Below are 19410 nucleotides of genomic sequence, written 5' to 3'. Positions count from 1 at the left end.
AAGGGTTAGGGGTTCGATCCCCACTGCCTGACGTTTCCCTTTTATTTTTCAACAATAAACCCTGCTTACGGGTTCAGTACATGCAGCCTATGCGTGACTATCATACACCCTCCTACCGTGGCCGTTGGATCCACGCTCGTCCAGATCAAGAGGCTTCAGCCAGTGCCCCCACTGTGAACCCTCAGGATGCACATGCACCAGATCAAGCGCCCAGGTTTTTCTAAATTGTTTATATTTATTTATATAACTTTTTTATTCTCCTTTTTTAAAAGAAACAATTACACGTTTTTCTAAAAACAAAATCAAAATCTTTTTTTATGGAAATAATAATTTAGTTTTTAGGTTTTAAATTTTAATTTAATGTTTTTATAATAATTTAAATTTACTTTTTAATTTAGATCAATTAACTTAGTTTTAGGTTTAATCAATAATTAACTTTTTAGACTTAGGCTAATTTAATCAAATTAGGATTTTCAGGCTAATTAGGTTTATTTAGTCAATTTAATTTTCCTTGTCATTTCACTTTAGTGCAGTTAGGTTTAGTAATTACTGGTAGGTTTTGCCCATTATCCATAGGCTAAGGTTTTACCCTTAGGTTTTTGCCATAAGATTTTTTAACCCTGATTTTTCTAAACTTATATTTTATTCGCGATTTCTCTTCTCATCTCCCACTCCAGTGTATGTCGCATGTCTTTAATTATTTTTTATTTAAATTGTTTGCCTTTTATTTAATTCTGCTTTCATTTTAATTTTCCCCTTTTATGCCATTTATTCATTTAATTTCAGTTATTTAAATATTAGAAGGTGTATAGGTCGCTTATTCAATTTTGATGTAATAGTAATTAGGGCCTTTTTTATTTTCCGCCTTTATTTTTCTGCCCACAGGTGTTTATTGTAATAGCGTATGAATTTATATTTTCTGCCTTTAATTTCTGTATAATATTAATTGCGTGGTTAGTAATCTAGGGAGTGACAAGCCTGCTAATGAATTTAGCTTTCCTAAATTATAAGATAAAATATCCGAACTGAATCACTTGATTGTGCCACACACACACCTTTAGGGTAACCCTTCTTATGCTGCCTGTTGCCTTTTTAATTACGATTCTAAAATAGTCAAGTCCCTCGATTCCGAGGATACCTTAGTAAATGTTCCCCTCAGTTCATTATCATCACTAAATATCATAAGTCCCTTCGATGTTGCCTTCGGTTATATGATCTTGTCCCTCGAGGTTGCCTACGATATGATGATGATAGTCCCTTTCGATTGCTGAGGTATCCTCGCCTGTTGCCTAAAATGACTATTATATCCTTCCCTAAGACTACCCGCCCTCTTTATGGCAGGGACAGTCTTGTGGCGAACGATAATTTCGACGACCCTTTTTAAATCCAATGAAAGGACTACCTTCCCTCTTTATGGTATGGATAGCCCTTTCCCAATAAAGTTTTAAAGAACAAAAAATTTTAACTTAAGGGTAATTGATCTTAATTGCTTGCTCTGGTTTAAATTCAAAACTTTCTTTCACACTATCTTTCAAAAAACCTTCAAAAAGGCTACGCTTATTTCACAAGCTAAAGTCCTTAACAAAAGTTTTATTTTTCCCACATTTCAAACATTTTGAAAACAAAAGTGAGCTAAGCAATTAAGAGCCCATGGATAACCATGGATACAAAGGGTGCTTACACCTTCCCTTTGTATAACCTACCCCCGAACTCAATCTAACCATGGGTACAAAGGGTGCTTACACCTTCCATTTGTATAACCTACCCCCGAACTCAATCTCTTTTAAAAGGTCTTTTTCTGTTCTTTTAGCCTTTCTAAAATTGGATAAAATAAAAGTCGGTGGCGACTCTTGCTTAACCGTGACATTTCAAAAAGTCAGTTCTCCCACGGTATTACAGTTATCAAAGTCTTTTTAGGATTTAAGTTTATGCTTGAGCAAGGAGAAATTGGAGATAGCAGAATTTGAAACTCTATGAGTGTTGTTACCAACTAGCTTTGCCTAAGTAGAAACCATAGCCACACATGTTTTCCAATTCGAAAGTTTATCCTCAAACCTGGCTTTGTTTTTGGCAGTCCAGATTTGATAAAAAAAATACACACTATGCTAGCGTGAATAACTGATTTGACTTGAGGAGAACAATTATGGTTAATGATTTTCTTGCAGTCATCAATATCAGTAACCACCAAATTCATCTGTAAAGTACTAACATGCCAATTCCAAATGTCCCTAGCAAATTTGCAGTCAAATAATATGTGTGAAGAAGTTTCACAGCAAGAAAAACAAAGATTGCATATTGAAGGAAAAGAGAAACCTTTCAAACCCAGGTTTTCATCAGTTGGCACTTTGTTATGCATATATCTCCAAACAAACATTGAATGGGGAGGAGGAGAATCAATATCCCATGGAAAAGTTTTCCAGACAAAGGAGGGGCAAGGCTTGATGATGTTGTCATAGGCAGTTTTTAGAGACAATCTCCCATCAGTTGCATTCTTCCAAACAAAGAGGTCTTCAACCTCAACTGCTTGCATCTCCATTTTACTCTCATCTTTGCTCCAATATTCATCTACAATTCCATAAGCTTCATTTTCTTGTGCCATATCTTCACCCCATATGAATAAATTGCAAGTTCTTCCGTTTGTCAAAATCGACACCTCTAGAAAAGTCTCCCTTTATTATGTCCGTTCTTACAGTGGTATGATATCATACAAACATTACACTCACACCTTCTCCCTTAATGGTTGCTAAAACTTGAGAAATGATAAGAAACTGATTTGCTTCGTCTTGATGAAGATTACATTTATTGAAGACGAGTAAAACGAATTGCGGTGAAAAAAACAATGGAACGACGACCTGAAGTGAATAAGAGAATAAGAAGAAGAATGGGAAGATGACCTGGAGTGACGAAGAAGAAGAATGAAATAATTAAAGAAGAAAACTTTTGTGCAATTAGGGTTATGAACTTCACACATTTAAATACCAAAAATAGCTAAATAAAAAAAAAATCATGTCACACAAAAAAAACCCATTTGGATTTCCACGTATGCAACTGTTAAGTAAATTTGATGGAAGGGACAAATGTTATAAATGGAAAAAATTTAAAAACTAAAAATTGAATATTGACATATTTATACCGACTCCCTCCCAGCATATTTAACCCTAACTTATAAGTAGCAATATAGATGGATCGTTTTTCTCAGTAAAATGAGAGCACTTTAATTTTATATATAAACACAACTTTGCCGGTGGCTGCGTAGGGTTCAATTCAAATAGAATAAAGCTATGCCGCTTCGGCTTCTGCGTCAGACCAATTTAGCATCTTCGGCAGTTGTCCTTCCCGACGAGCTGATGGCGGAAATACTGTCCTGGCTGTCCGTGAAACATCTTATACAACTGAGGTGCGTCAACAAGTTTTTCCAAACTCTCATCTCTGATCCTTACTTTGTTCAAATGCATCTCATGAAATCAGCACGAACACCTAATCTCGCACATATCTGGCTAGACAGCTGGGAAGATGATGATTCCCATTTCGTTAGTCAATCCATTCCTCCTTTTAACTCCCTTCACAATCATCCTTCCTATCGATTGATCGATTTTGTCAGTGTAGACCGAGTTGTTGGTTCATGCAATGGATTGATATGCTTGATTAGTAGTTCATATCTTTCTCAAGATGAATGGCTTTGTTTCTGGAACCCTGCAACGGGAACAAAATCAGAAAATTTTAGACTATTTTCCGATCTTTATTCTCTACGCCAAGATTTTAAGTTCTCTTTTGGTTATGATATTTCGAATGAAACTTATAAGGTGGTAGGGTTCATGGTGGAGATAGAGCTGGGTGGTAATCTAAAAAATGTGGTGAAAGTTTTCAGCTTGGGGGATAATTCATGGAGAGATATTCGTGTATTTGAATGGTACTATTAATTGGCTGTCCAATTGCAATCATGATTTTTATTTGATGGGTGTTATTGAAAATTATGTAATTCTTTCGCTAGATCTCTCTACCGAATCGTACACTCAGATGATGTTGCCTCGTGGTTTTGACAAGGGACCGAAAGTTCAGGCAAATATTGCGGTTTTGATGAATTTTCTTTGTTTCTGTCGTGATTTTGAGAGAAACCATTTTGTTATATGGCAGATGAAAGATTTTGGGGTTCAAGAGTCTTGGGTTCAGTTATTTAAAATTAGTTATCAGAATTTCTATTCAATCAACGGTAATTTATTTGATATTCAGCGGTTGGGATTGTTGCCGATACACCTTTCTGAGAATGGTTATACTTTGATATTGGCAAATATGCACAAGGCACCAGCATTTATCTGTGACTGCAGAGACGATACAATAGAGCGAATAAGGATTACTAATATGAATCAGTGGTTGTGGGCTAAGGATCACATTGAAAGTTTGGTTCCGACTCGTTGAAAGTGAGTTTTTATTCATGTTTGTTTTGTGCTTATTACAATACAAGTTAGAAAATGATGTTTTATAAAAGTAACTTGTAGTTAGATTTCTGATATCAGTAAGTTCCTGTCAGTAGTCCATAATGACTATTATGGAAAGAGAAGCACTGAAAGGGGTTGATGCAAATTGATGATGTTGAAGCAACACGCCAGAACATAATTTTCAATCAATTAGAATGTGCTTTTGTCATTGTCACTCAAATATTTGAATTGCTTTTTATTTTACTTAAATAATGCAGAATCACTCAACTCTTAATTTTTTCCAAGTGTATTTAGAATTGATTTTTTATTCAATATAATATATAATGTTTTACATGCCATCTCTGCCCTTGTTTTTGGAGCAAATAGCTAAAATAGTCTATTAGTTTGAAGGGGAACTTGATTAATTGTTGGGTTAATAGTCATTCACCATCTACCATATAGGCGAGTTTTGATTTTTTCCCCTTTAAAAAAAAAGGTTTTGGATTACCCCCCTATATTTTTCGGGCACTCCCCTAAGCGTGTAAAAATCAAGGGGATAAATCAAAAAAATGTATTTTACAGGGGGATAATTTTTCTTCTTAGGGGAAAAAGACTTAGCCTTTTAAAAATTTTAAAATTATAGGGGGTAATCCAAAAAAAAAAATTAAAGGGGGGAAAATCAAAACTCGCCTATATGACAGAGGGTGAATGACTATTAACCTTAATTGTTTGCTTTATTGGTATATTAATATATTTTTGCGGAGTTGTGTATCACATAAAACTTTTGATCAATTGATTAATTGTTTGTTAGCAGTTCGACTCCAACCCTAAAACTTTTCTTTTTTTTGCTCTTTTTGATGAATAACATTGTACTTATTGAATTGATCTTCTGACCTCTTATTCAGATCCTTCTACGGGATTTTGTGTGTCCTGAATTTCATTGTATTTGTTGAATTGAATTTCTAGTATTTCACTAGAATTTTTAAAAAAATTAAGAGGAATATTTGGTTAAATTATTTACACCTAACAATGTAATTTTTTGGAAGCAAGGAAAATCCATGGCATTCAGCTGGTGAGGAAAGCACCTGTCATCATACACCTCCTATTTGTTTTTTTTTCTGTAAGCAAGGATTTATAGATACTAGAATACAAGTTCTACAAAAGGATACAAATGAGCTTAACAAAAGTTAAAGGGAAAAATTAAAAACCTATTGTATTCTACGATAAATAAAATAAAGGACTTTTGTTGAACTCGTGGAAATTACAATTGGAATGATTAATTTTACCTATATAAGTCCACTTCCATACTAGCACTTTAATCTCACAAACGATTTCCGAGATATTCCAAGTATCGCTCCTAAACACAATCCCATTTCTTGTCTTCCAAAGAGTCCAAGCCGCGGCCAACCAAACTACTCCTTCCTTCCCTTTCTTGACTTTACATCCCCTACAATGCCAAAACCATTTTAAGAAGCTCTCCTTGAAGGATTGAAAGGTCAAATATTCCATCCTTATCTAAGAAGCAATTTTCTTCCACACCAAATTCACATTATAGCACAACAAGAGACTATGCACGGATGTTTCTTCCTCCCTGTTACAAAAAACGCAGCCAGCTATATAGGAGATGAAATAATGCCTCTCGAAGATAGAATATCGCGTGTTGGCAAAATGTTGTAGAAACATTTCCACCCAAAAATGCTAATCTTAATAGGAACTCCCGCACTCCACACAAACTTGAAAGCATTGTCGAAACGTTCGGGATGGCCGAAAGGGACATTCTGAGCGTTAATGAGTCGATGATAGGTTGCAATCTTAAGGCCAGCAACCTCATCTAATCTCCATCTAACTGCATCAAGCGCTGCCAAGCTGTCTTGTGGATCGAGAGACTGCTGCAATACCTATCGCAGCTGCAGCATTTGAGCTGCTACTTCTGGCTGTTGCAAACGACTTCGCGTTACTGATCCGCTGTCGCGCGCGGATCAAAACGAGTTATTTTGAATAAAACCGTAGATAGCGACAAGTGACTCGAATATCGTCTCTCAAGGATTCTTATTCTTATTAACTAATTACTGAAACGATTAATGGGGGTTTTGGTTGGTTTAGAATCGAATCGACAAAAGTCAAAATAAGTGATTATTGAAATAAGCTGTTATGAAATAAGTGATTTTCAGATTAATCTACCGGTTCTACTTCCAACTTATCATTGGTTATTTCAATTTCAATTCCCCTAAGCGGTACCAATTCCTATTCGATTGTAATACTGAGGAAACAAGCGTCGACAGTATTACACGAATTATGATCCTAATCACCGAATTAAGCAAACGGTTCACCGAATTAAGCAAACGGTTATCAATAGCGCGAAGAAACGAAGAAGCTAAGTTTAAACGCGATTAAAGTAAGGAACATGCATCAATCGAATTAAATCCAATACATTCTATAACAACGAATTAAGCAAACGAAATCATAGAACAAATTGGAAAGGAACTAAATTAAATTGAAAGTAATAATAACCTCAAAGTTGTGTGGAATTCGAATTCGGTAGATTGCCCCTTTGGATTAGTTCTCCATTGCAAAATCGTACAAAAACTCAAAATTATTTCGTGAATGGTGATGAAGATGCTACAGTACCGCGGCTGCTACCCTAAGGGGAAATAGCACAACCCGTTTTACAATCCAATTGGGTCAAACATACGACCCAGGCCCAAAACTAATTGACCCGAAACTTAACTAAAACTAGTGCTGCAACTTCAACGAATTTTCTGGCCTTTCTACAATCCGATTCTGACTTCGACTACAAAATACGAATTGTAGCTCTTTCTCTTAGCTTTCCGGCGATTATTAGAACGCCTCAATCGGATTCCCGGAACTCCAGTTATGACCGTTTTAGTGCAGACTGTTAATGCTGAAAATAAAGTGCGAAAATGAAATTAAACCAAAAATAAACTAAATTAGAAAAACATTATAAAATATAAAAATAAGCAAAGCAAACCAAAGAAATGCCTAAGTACAAACATAAAAGAACGTGCATCAAAATGCACTGATCAAATTCCCCCACACTTGAACTTTTGCACTCCGAGCAAAATAAAATCAAAACAAAGAAAGAAAGCACAGATACATCAACAATTACTCATCCTAGGCTACAAATCTTCTTCGGGTAAGTTTGCATCGACAGGTACAAATCTTGCACACTAAGGACACCGTAAGAACACTAACCACAGATATGCATACATAAGCCTCCTAAATACACAAACCAATTCAAATCATAATATTATACAATAGCCTAACTTACTCATCTTTTTTGCTCTTTTTCATTCAGGCGCAATCACATTAAGCCCGTTATCTCCACACACTTATAGCAAGACGGCCGGTTAGTGACTCTGATCCTTTTGCACGGGGTTCCGGTACTTGTGTGGTATAACCCTTTGCTTACTCAGATGTAGTTGCGGGGGATCGGACCGTAATCCTCCCTACCAAGTTCAGCACCAGAAACCGCTGAACCAACTAACAAAGAGTTTTGAAATCTTTTTTTTTGAAGGTTCCACAACCATTGGGTTAAGTGACCGGGTGAGGGTCACCAAACTTAGAAGGTGCATTACCTTTTTCTTTTTTTTTTCTTTTTTTTCTTTTTGGAACATTCACTTATATTCATCGGCTTCCCTGCGTAAAGTGTGTGAGAGATGGTGCCGGCTGCTGAAATAAACTACCCAAGAGCTGTCAGAGAATGAGAATTTAAGGCTAAAACATAATAAAAAATTCAAATCAATTTGCATATGAAGGAGATTTATGGTGTTTAAAATGATACTGATCTTGTGAATTTTTCCCAAGTCTCCGCAAACTCGACTCAAATAAGTCTATAGCCTAAAATTTTCAAAACGATGCATTTTTTTTATATTTTTTTAAACTGAAAAATAAAACAAGAAAACAAAAACAAAGAAAACGCATGATTCCCTCCCTTACACTAAAACAAGCATTGTCCTCAATGAAAGGACATAATTATTAAAGTAAGAGGGAGAGAAAGGAAAGAACACACCCGAGTATTCAAGGAGGATATGTGATCGCATAAACAGCCTTTGCTAGTGAAGCCTCTTTTACAATCTCTCCTTCCAAAGTAGGGCTCTCATGGAATAGCCTAATACGGTGTACATTGACCTTGAAATTTATTTTAGTGCCTTCTCCTTTTATTCCAGGATCAAAGAACAATCTCCGAAAAGTAAAAGTGTCGAATCCGCACGTGAAAGTGATGTCATTTATCACAACATCAAAGATCAATGGTTGAAAGGGTTGCCTCACTAATTTTTCTTCATCTGAAAGTGAGATCTTATGCTCATTACATGATGGAATAATATCAAGAATGCCAATCAAAGTCCATCCAATTCCATTTCTATGTTTCTTCAATGATTTCTCTTCATTCTCAAATTCAGTCTTTGATGAATAATTCAAATCTTCCGGAAGTAGTTTAGACTCTAAAGAAGGTGGTTGTTCAACGGATGGTGTGTTTTGGGCAGCCGAGATTTCAAGTTCAACTGCATAAACAACTTCACCGACAACTTCACCTATAGGAAAAATGTCACCCTGCAAGGCATCATTAATCTCAGCACAAACAACACACACGTTAGTGTCAGTACAATCAGAACATGAGTAAACATCATCAAAATCAGACAGTGATGGAAAATCAGATGCAAGCAAATCATTACGAGTATCATCAACATTTTCAGAAAGCGACTCAATTTGAAAAATAGAATTCTCTTCCAAAGGTTGTTGGTTAAGTCGTTGAGCTTGCTGCATGGCATTCATCAAAGTGGAAAGCTGTCCAATTTGTGTTTGCAAAGTCTGAAGAGTAGAATCTATTTGTTGTTGATACTGGAGATTATTCATAGCCATTTGTTTAACAAGGTCCTCTAGTGAAGGTCCGGAAGATGCAAAAGTGGTAACTTGGGGAGGGAAGAATCTTTCTAAGAACACTTTTTTGAGATCATTCCAGCTTGTAACAGAGTTCGGCTCAAGGTAGTATAACCAATCTTTTGCAGCACCTTGAAGTGAGAACGGGAAGACTCTCAGCTTGATATGGTCTTCTGTTATTCCTTTAGGTCTCAATAATGTAGAACAAACAATCTGGAATTCCTTTAGATGCTTATGTGGATCCTCACCTGTAAGACCACTAAACCTTGGCAACAAGTGTATTAAACCAGATTTCGATTCAAAGGGAACAACAACATCAGCATATTCAATACATAAACCATTATAATTAACATCAAGCGCAGCTAGCTGCCTTAGTGTTCTTTGATCAACCATATTAAAAAAATCAAGTTCAGAATCAAAATCAATTAAGCAATGCAACAACAAATGCGAAAATGCCAACAATGTCCTATAACAGCCATAAACAAATAGAATGAAGGAACACTATTAAAATAAGTTCAGAAAAATATAAAAACACAAAATTTAATCTAATTAGATGAAATAAGAATTTTGAGAATTTTTTTGGATTTTTTCGACTCTATGAAAACAGTAAAAAATTCATTAAAAATAGAAAAACGATGAATTTGGCGATTTTGGCTCGAATTCCTTTACTCTTCTAGAGTAAAGGAGTATTAATCGCACGATTTTTCTACTTCCAGTAGGCAAAAACTTTTTACAATCGAACACAATTTTTTTCAAAAACTGAATTTTTCGACTCTAAACGCGTATTGGCCAAAACCGTGAGGAAACTAAGGCCTAAACGCGAGAACACTAAACCTATGACTCTAAAACCGATTAATAATAACAAGAATCCCCGGCAACGGCGCCACTTTTGATCCGCTGTCGCGCGCGGATCAAAACGAGTTATTTTGAATAAAACCGTAGATAGCGACAAGTGACTCGAATATCGTCTCTCAAGGACTCTTATTCTTATTAACTAATTACTGAAACGATTAATGGGGGTTTTGGTTGGTTTAGAATCGAATCGACAAAAGTCAAAATAAGTGATTATTGAAATAAGCTGTTATGAAATAAGTGATTTTCAGATTAATCTACCGGTTCTACTTCCAACTTATCATTGGTTATTTCAATTTCAATTCCCCTAAGCGGTACCAATTCCTATTCGATTGTAATACTGAGGAAACAAGCGTCGACAGTATTACACGAATTATGATCCTAATCACCGAATTAAGCAAACGGTTCACCGAATTAAGCAAACGGTTATCAATAGCGCGAAGAAACGAAGAAGCTAAGTTTAAACGCGATTAAAGTAAGGAACATTCATCAATCGAATTAAATCCAATACATTCTATAACAACGAATTAAGCAAACGAAATCATAGAACAAATTGGAAAGGAACTAAATTAAATTGAAAGTAATAATAACCTCAAAGTTTTGTGGAATTCGAATTCGGTAGATTGCCCCTTTGGATTAGTTCTCCATTGCAAAATCGTACAAAAACTCAAAATTATTTCGTGAATGGTGATGAAGATGCTACAGTACCGCGGCTGCTACCCTAAGGGGAAATAGCACAACCCGTTTTACAATCCAATTGGGTCAAACATACGACCCAGGCCCAAAACTAATTGACCCGAAACTTAACTAAAACTAGTGCTGCAACTTCAACGAATTTTCTGGCCTTTCTACAGTCCGATTCTGACTTCGACTCCAAAATAAGAATTGTAGCTCTTTCTCTTAGCTTTCCGGCGATTATTAGAACGCCTCAATCGGATTCCCAGAACTCCCGGAGAATGTGTGTAACGAACGCAAGTCGATGTTGGCCAATATTTGGTGGGGTTCCAAAGAAGGGAAAAGGAAGGTTCACTGGCTGAATTGGGGAAAGCTATCTCGGGCTAAGGAGGAAGGAGGTTTGAGCTTTAGAGGGATTAGGGAGTTTAATGTCAGCCTTTTGGGTAAGCATTACTGGAGGTTGCTGAAGGGGGAGGAGTCTCTGGTGGGGAGAGTTTTCAAGAGCAGATATTTTCCTAATTGTTCTCTTGCGGACAGTTCGGTTGGCTTCTGCCCAAGTTATGCCTGGAGAAGCATTATTAGTGCTAGAGAATTGGTTCAACGCGGTACGCGGTGGAGGATAGGGAATGGTGACAGTGTGAAGGTGTTGAGTGATAATTGGTTGCCTAACTCTTCGGGTTTTCGGGTGTTGGGGAATGCTAGAGGGGTGGATCAGCACACTAAGGTTGGGGATTTTATAGACAGGGATCTTGGCTGCTGGGATAGGGATCTTGTTTACAACAGTTTCGATCCGGACGTTGCTCTTCAGATCATAAGTATTCCTCTTGCTCAAAGGGAAACACAGGATAAACAAATTTGGCACTTCGATAAGTCGGGGGAGTTCACCGTTAAGTCGGCTTATCATTGTTGTACCAAGAGGAATTGGGCTGCGAAACTGGGTTCGTCTAGCAGTCTGCACAGTAGGCTTTGGAAAGCAATTTGGAAGGCGCCGGTTCATTCAAGGACCCGGAATTTCATTTGGAGATTGGCCAAGGATATTTTACCTGTTAAGACAAATCTCTCTAAAAAAGGTATTTCCCTTGACACCTCTTGCTCTTTGTGTAATTCAGCTCCTGAGACAGCTCATCACGTTTTCATGGAGTGCCCGTTCGCGAAACAAGTTTTTTTCTCTTCATCCCTGGGCTACCGTGTTCCTGAGAATACCGATACTTGTGTGTGGATTGAATCGATTTTGAAGTGTGGTGATGTGCTCAGTTCACAAATCTTATGTACCTCGTTACAGAAAATATGGCAGGCCAGGAACGTTTTATTGTACGAGCGCAAGACTTCTTCTCCGGTGAAAATATATAGGGATGCTTTTGATAGCGTGATGGAGTTTAACCGCGAGAACCTGGTGGCTGGCGACAAAGCGAGGCTGAAGGTGCAGCAGCCTTTCCCTAGTGAACCTGATAAGCTGACAGTGGTGCAGTGTGATGCGGGTGTCTTTCCGGATAATAATGTAGCCTTTGGGTGTGTCTTTAAGGATAGAGATTTGAAGTGCCAGTTTGCTGCCAGCAGGAAAGAGGTCATGGTTGTTCCGCCGGACTTAGCTGAGGTTCTTGCGTTGCGGTGGAGCTTGAACTTAACGTTATCTCTTGGATTTGATTTTGTGCTCTTGCAGTCGGATGCCCAAACGGTGGTGGACTGTGTCTATTCCTCCGTGGAGAATGCGGTCATCGAGCCAATAGCGGCGGATTGTAGGATGCTTCTTAGTAGGTTCAAATTAGGTTCTGTTATGTTTATTAGTAGAACTCTTAATTTAGATTCCCACAACATTGTTGGTTTGGGTCATGCTTTTGGTTCCAGGACCTGGATTGGAGGGTTACCTGATAGGAACCCTGTTGTAATGCTTCCTCTTTCTTCTGCTGTTTAATATAAAGCAAGTTTCATATCAAAAAAAAAAAATAGTAACAGATTGCTTAGAGACATTCACATAGCTATTCTTCCACTCTCCAAATTTCTTACATATCAAAAAAAACTTTTTTTTTTTAAATCTCTATCACCAACGTACATACTTCCTTATATTTTACACCAAAAGCCAACAAAATTTTCATCGTCTTTAGTCACACATATTGATGTGGTTAAATATAAAAAAATTATAAATTTAGATATATTACAAAAAAATTAAATTAGTATATTTATAATGAAAATTGTTCATAAATATATAAATATAAAAGATTAACAAATATAAAAGTGAAAGAGAAGCTTGAGAAGAGGTGATAGTGTTTCAAAAATTGAACTGTATCGATTAATTAAATCACGAATGGGAAGGGGTCATCGGTCTGATATTATTGCTGGCCATAATCGACAAAAACTAGTGAAATCCAGTGAATCGATAATTTTGAAAAATCAATAAGAGTCAGCCATAACCGACAAAAACTAGTGAAACTAGTGAACCGACAATTTTGAAAAATCGACGGATAAGCTATAAAATTAAAATATAAGTAGAGTTTGTTCATAAGTTATTTGAAACAACTTTTTCTCCTTGAAGTTAAATTTATTAGACAATGCACTTATTTTGTTATTTAGTTTATAGTTTATGCAAATTATAAATTAAATATATTAAAAAAAATAAATTAATACATTTATAATGAAAATTGTTTATAAACATAAAAGATTAACAAGTATAAAAATGAGAGAGAAGTTTAAGAGGAGGTGAGAGTGTGTCAAAAATTGAACTGTATCGACTAATTAAATCAGGAATTGGAATGGGTCATCAGTCTGATTTTATTGTTGGCCATAACCGACAAAAACTAGTGAAAACCAGTGAACCGGCAATATTGGAAAATCGACGGATAAGCTATAAAATTAAAATTTAAGTAGAGTTTGTTTATAACTTATTTGGAACAACTTTTCCTCCTTGAAGTTAAATTTATTAGACAATGTACTTATTTTGTTATTTAGTTTATGTTCAAATTAGAATTTGTTCAAAATTATTTTGATTTGTATTTTGTATTATTTTGGTATGTCTGATGATTATGTCTAGAATTTGAATTTTAAGAATGAATTTATAGAATTATGATATTTTAAAATTTTAAGATTTGTTAGGTGTCGTGATTTTTGTAGATATTGAGTTATCTAGTTTGATTGATTTAATAACTATATAGTTTTGCTATACAGACTGATTTATTCAATTTATTCAATTGAATTATTCGTTTTAATATGATTTAATCATGAAGATCAACCAGTATTCTAATAATTCAACATTAAAAACTATTGTACGACTTGCATCTCACAAAACATTTCATCAAGTATTGTGAAACAAGCAAGGCATGTCTGTCACGAAGTCTCCTTTACCATGAAACAAGCAACTTCCACTAGTACAAAAATATTAATTTACACCCGTTTTTAATTAAATTTACATCCATTTTTTATAAATAAAAATCGGGTGTATCTTCACTTGGTGAGAAATATCTAACGAATTTACACCCGTTTAAAAACGGGTGTAAATAAATGCTATGCTACACCATTTTTTTAGAAAAAATGGGTGTAAATACATTCTGCGTTACACCCTTTTTAAATAAAAATTGGGTGTAAATACGTTCTACGTTACACTCTATTTAAATAAAAATTCGGTGTAAAAACATTCTTAATTAAACTCTATTTTATTAAAAATCAATTGTATATATGTTCTTAGTTACTCCCTATTGTAATAAAAATCAGGTATAAATATGATCTTAATTACACCTTATTTTAATAAAAATTGGGTGTAAATCTGTTCTTAGTTACACATTTAATTTTTTAAATATAATTTACACCTTTTATGTAATATCCCGATTATCCGACAGCGGTATTTTCATTTAAAATTTGTTAAATGATAATCAGAGGGAACAATTAGCCTTACCACTTACTACATTCTTGTTATATTAAATCCATGACCCAAAGGAATTAGTTGGAATAAGAAGGAGATGGTTGGAATGGAACCAAATGACATATTGGTAAATATGAAATAATTGAAAGACAAAGTGGTACTTTCACCCAAGAAGCTTAGTTATGTGTTTAGTTCCTCTAACCTTGCATTTCCATCATATTATCATGGAAGAATAAAAATTTGGGGGAGAGAAGTGGAGAGGAGGCGTGAGAGAGAGAGGAAGGGAGGAAAAAGGAGAAAGTCCATTTTGAACTCAATCTCCATCATCTCTTCTTGCATGCTACAAGAACAACTTCAATCCCTTGATTCATCATCTTCTAATTCTGTTATGGGCAGCTTCTTCCATCATCAAGTCAAAATCTTCTTAACTATCTTCATCAAGTTCAGTTTTTTAGGTGAGTTCCATAGATAGGAACTTGGGTAGGAATTGGGAGAACTTTCATGATGTGGGGGGTTTAGATTAAGATTAATCCCTTGCATGTTTGACTAATTAAAGAAAATTGTGTTCAATAATGTTATTGTACGTGTTTGATTGTAAACTTGTTGATTTTGTGTTGCATGTGATTGTGAAGTATGAACTTCTATTGATCATTAATTCATGAACATGCTTATTGAACCATATGATTGTATGCATTATATGAACTTGAAAATTGTGTTGATTGTATTTCATGTTGAGTTTCTATGTTATTTTACTTGTAAATTCATGTTAATAATGATCATGCCATGCTTGGGGTAAGTTTGGATGCAAATGGAATGAATTGGAACTGGTATAATGCAAGAAAAATGGTATTTTTGGCTCTGGTTCAATGAGCAATCTGTTGCACCCCAATTTTTGACCTCTGGGGTCACATCATTTTCTAAAGTATTATGATCATTATCATTATCATTTATCATTATCATTTATCGTCATGCATATTTTTATTTACTAACAAAAAAAATAAAAAGAAAAAAAGTTTGTTGCTTGTGTGTTTAAAAGACAGGAGAATGATCAAGAGAAAGCTGAAGAATTAAGGGTTTTGAGGCCCACAAGAGGTTCAAAATTCTCTCAAGATTCAAAGGTTCCTTCAATCAATATTCAAGTCCAAGGATGGCTCAGTTTAAGGCAGACAACTCTCAAGATCGCCAGAAGCGCCAAAATTAGGGTTTTGACCTAATTTCACCAGAGGATCGACTTTTAATCAGGAGATGATTCCAAAACTCAAAATATGATTCAAAGGCCTTCAAATCAACATTATAATCCATTCATGTCATTCAATTGAGGAGAAGACCTTGATTCAATGAAAGATCGCAAAACTGCAGTTCATTGAGAAAAAGTCAACTACAGTCAAATATCAAGATTTTTGGTCAACATCAATCATTTGAAGTAATATTCACTATTTGATCGAGGATTGATCATAATTCATCAAGAAAAGTTCAGAAATCAACAAAACTCAAAATTGCAAAATTAGAGTTTTTTACCTGAAAGTCAACTGAACTTTGACCGACCATAACTCTCTCATAATTTATCAGAAAAATTCCAACCAAAGCTCATTCTCAAGGAAATTCAATTCTCTACAACTTTGATGTTGGGACCAAGGTCAAGAAATGCTTCCGCCTAAGAGATATAAGCCAAAACATTACGGGTCATTTTCAAAGTCAACGAAAAGCAGTTTTTTGTCAAAGCCCATATCATCAAGATAAATTCTCCAAATGCAGAAACACTTCCAAAGTGACTTGTAGAGGACATATTGGGCTTTCCAAAAAGTACAAGAACACTTTCATAGGATCAAAAATGAGGGAGATATGCCTTGATAAAGTTCACCTTTTTTGGGAAAATGCATAAAACAAGTAATGACCAAAACTTGATTCTTTTTCAAAAAGGCCAATTATTTTGTGATTCAATCTTGACTCCCATATGTCTAAGGGCATCCATGACCTATCCATGGTTCATGACATTTTTATTTCATTTTTGTTGAATTTTTATTTATTTATTTAAATAAAAATTTAATTAAAATGAAATAATTTCAAAGATATTATCAAAAGATGCTTAAGTGATGTAAGGCATGACACAATCCATCCCAAAATATCTGATATGATCATTGGCTAGAGCTTTGGATCAAAAGGAATCAAATTGCCATCATTACATTTTTGGAAATTTTGGAATTTTCTTCATGGCCAAGTAATTCAAACATGACCTCATCAAGCTCACCTCACTCTCTACCACTTCAGATCAGTTTGCCTATAAATAAAGAAGCAACTCAGAAGCAAGGGGAGAAGTCACAAGCAAAGAAACCTCTCAAAGAATTCAAAATTCTCAAGAAAAATCTCAAAATAAAACAATTTTCGTTTTCATATTTCCACATCCTTTCAAGTTCTAATAACCACTTCAATCTCTTCCTGGGATAATATAGGGTAGGTCCATGTAATCTCTAAGCCATGAACATGTTCATAATACATATATCATGAACATGTTCATCATCCATGGTGTAATTTTCGTTTTATTATTATTATTGATTTTTAATGTGAAACAATGATACTAACATGTTCCTGAGAATATTTAGAGTAATTTTGAACGTTAGCATGAAGCTTTAATGGCCAAAACCAAGAGAACCATGTTAAAACACCATGTATGAACATAACCATGGCCAAACTCGAAACTCATAGCTACGTTGCTCAAATGGAAAAACTAACACCGCTATCATGTTTAGAAGGGTCAAATTAGGTGATCTGGGTGGCCCTTGTTTTTTTCCATCTTCATTTTGTAGGTCGTTCAAGAGTTTTAAAATTCGAAGGAAAAATCCGCAGGAAAATCCGCAGGTAAATCTGCAGCAAAATCCGCAGGTAAGAGGTTGAAGAAGATGAATAGTAAGTTTGAAAAGTTGACTGCTGCGTGGCGCTTCTTTATTGGGCAGTCAGCACGCGTGGGGCCCAGCCAGAATATTAATTTTCCTTGGATTCGGTGCACTCCATCCACCATCATATCATGTACCCTCTCTCTCACAGTCATTAGATCTTTCTATTGATTCATCCAACAGCCTTAGACACGCAAGCACACCGTGGTCCACCATAAGATCACCACACCGGATCCAGTTTATTTTATTTTTTTTATATTTTCTTATTTAATATATTTTCTTTATAAAAATTAATTAAAAATAGTTTTAAAAACCCAAAAAATATTTTATTTTCATTTTTACGTTTATAAAATATTACTTTAATTTTTAACATAAAAATATTTTATTTTTATTTATAATTAATTTATTTTGCTTAATTAATTAGTAATTATATAAATATTTCTTTTTTTTTAAAAATTATTTTCAACCAATCAAAAACTCCAAAAATATTTTCCTTTTATATTTATGTTTTTATTTTTATAATATAATATTTGACATAAAAATATTTTTATTTTATTCATAATTAATTTATTTTCCTTAATTAATTAGTAATTATGTATATATTTGATTTTTAATTTTTTCTAACCTATCAAAAAATTCCAAAAAAATTAATTTCTTTTATTAAATCAGGTTTATATATTATATACTATTTTTAGACATAATTATATTTATTTTTATTGTTAATTTTAATTATTTGTATAATTATTTGTTTAATTAGCTTTTAATTAACTTAAAAACATCCAAAAAAATGAATTAAGTTTAATTTGTTTTATATTTATTTTTGTATATTATTTGATATTATTTCTTACCTTTTTCTTTGTCGAGGATCGGAATAAAAGATCAAATATGGCAGAGATTGTATGCAGTTGATTTAAGACTTTGGAAATTTATCGTGTAGTCGCTATGATTCTATCAAGCTTCTGATAAATTTTCATTAACTTTAAATCCGAGATCATCATTCACTCACCATCGATCTTCACTAACATCGTGGATATACTTGACTAGCTTCAAGATGATTCGCGTGCTAACATACTAACAATTAACTTTAAATTCCGCATTTTATTATATTGTCCTTTATATTTCTTGCTTTATACTTTATTTTATCATTCATCATATTTATGTTTATGTTATTTTTTCTTTGTCCATTTGGACATATTATTTATATTTCTGCTATTTTTTTCTTTGTCCATTTGGACATATTATTTATATTTCTGTCATTTTTTTCTTTGTCCATTTGGACATATTATTTATATTTCTGCTATTTTTTCTTTGTCCATTTGGACATATTATTTATATTTCTGCTATTTTTTCTTTGTCCATTTGGACATATTATTTATATTTCTGCTATTTTTCCTTTGTCCATTTGGACATTTTATTTATATTTCTGCTATTTTTCCTTTGTCCACTTGGACATAGTATTTATATTTCTGCTATTTTTTCTTTGTCCATTTGGACATATTATTTATATTTTTGCTATTTTCTCTTTGTCCATTTGGACATATTATTTATGTTTCCGCTATTTTCTCTTTGTCCATTTGGACGTTTATATTCCGCTATTTTCTCTTTGTCCATTTGGACGCTATGTTTATGTTTCCGCTATTTTCTTTTTGTCCACTTGGACCATACTTTACTTTTATGCTAAAACACTAATAAACAACAAAAATCTAAAAAACGCTTAAGGTTCTCTCTTGGACTACTGGTTACTATCCCTAGCATTTTGGAGATTCGGACTTATGGACTTAGTGCCTCTGGACCCCTATTCTGTTATTACTCTATAGTTGTTCTGTCT

General features: G+C 34.4%; 1 pseudogene; it reads left to right on the top strand.

Annotated features, from left to right (window-relative positions):
• Positions 1 to 3327: 3327 nt before the first annotated feature.
• LOC131631154 (F-box/kelch-repeat protein At3g23880-like) lies at positions 3328 to 4417 on the top strand (annotated as a pseudogene).
• Positions 4418 to 19410: the final 14993 nt, after the last annotated feature.

This window comes from Vicia villosa, unplaced genomic scaffold (assembly GCF_029867415.1).
Source record: "Vicia villosa cultivar HV-30 ecotype Madison, WI unplaced genomic scaffold, Vvil1.0 ctg.000780F_1_1, whole genome shotgun sequence".
Lineage (NCBI taxonomy): Eukaryota > Viridiplantae > Streptophyta > Magnoliopsida > Fabales > Fabaceae > Vicia > Vicia villosa.
This window is presented reverse-complemented; position numbering and strand designations above follow the sequence as displayed.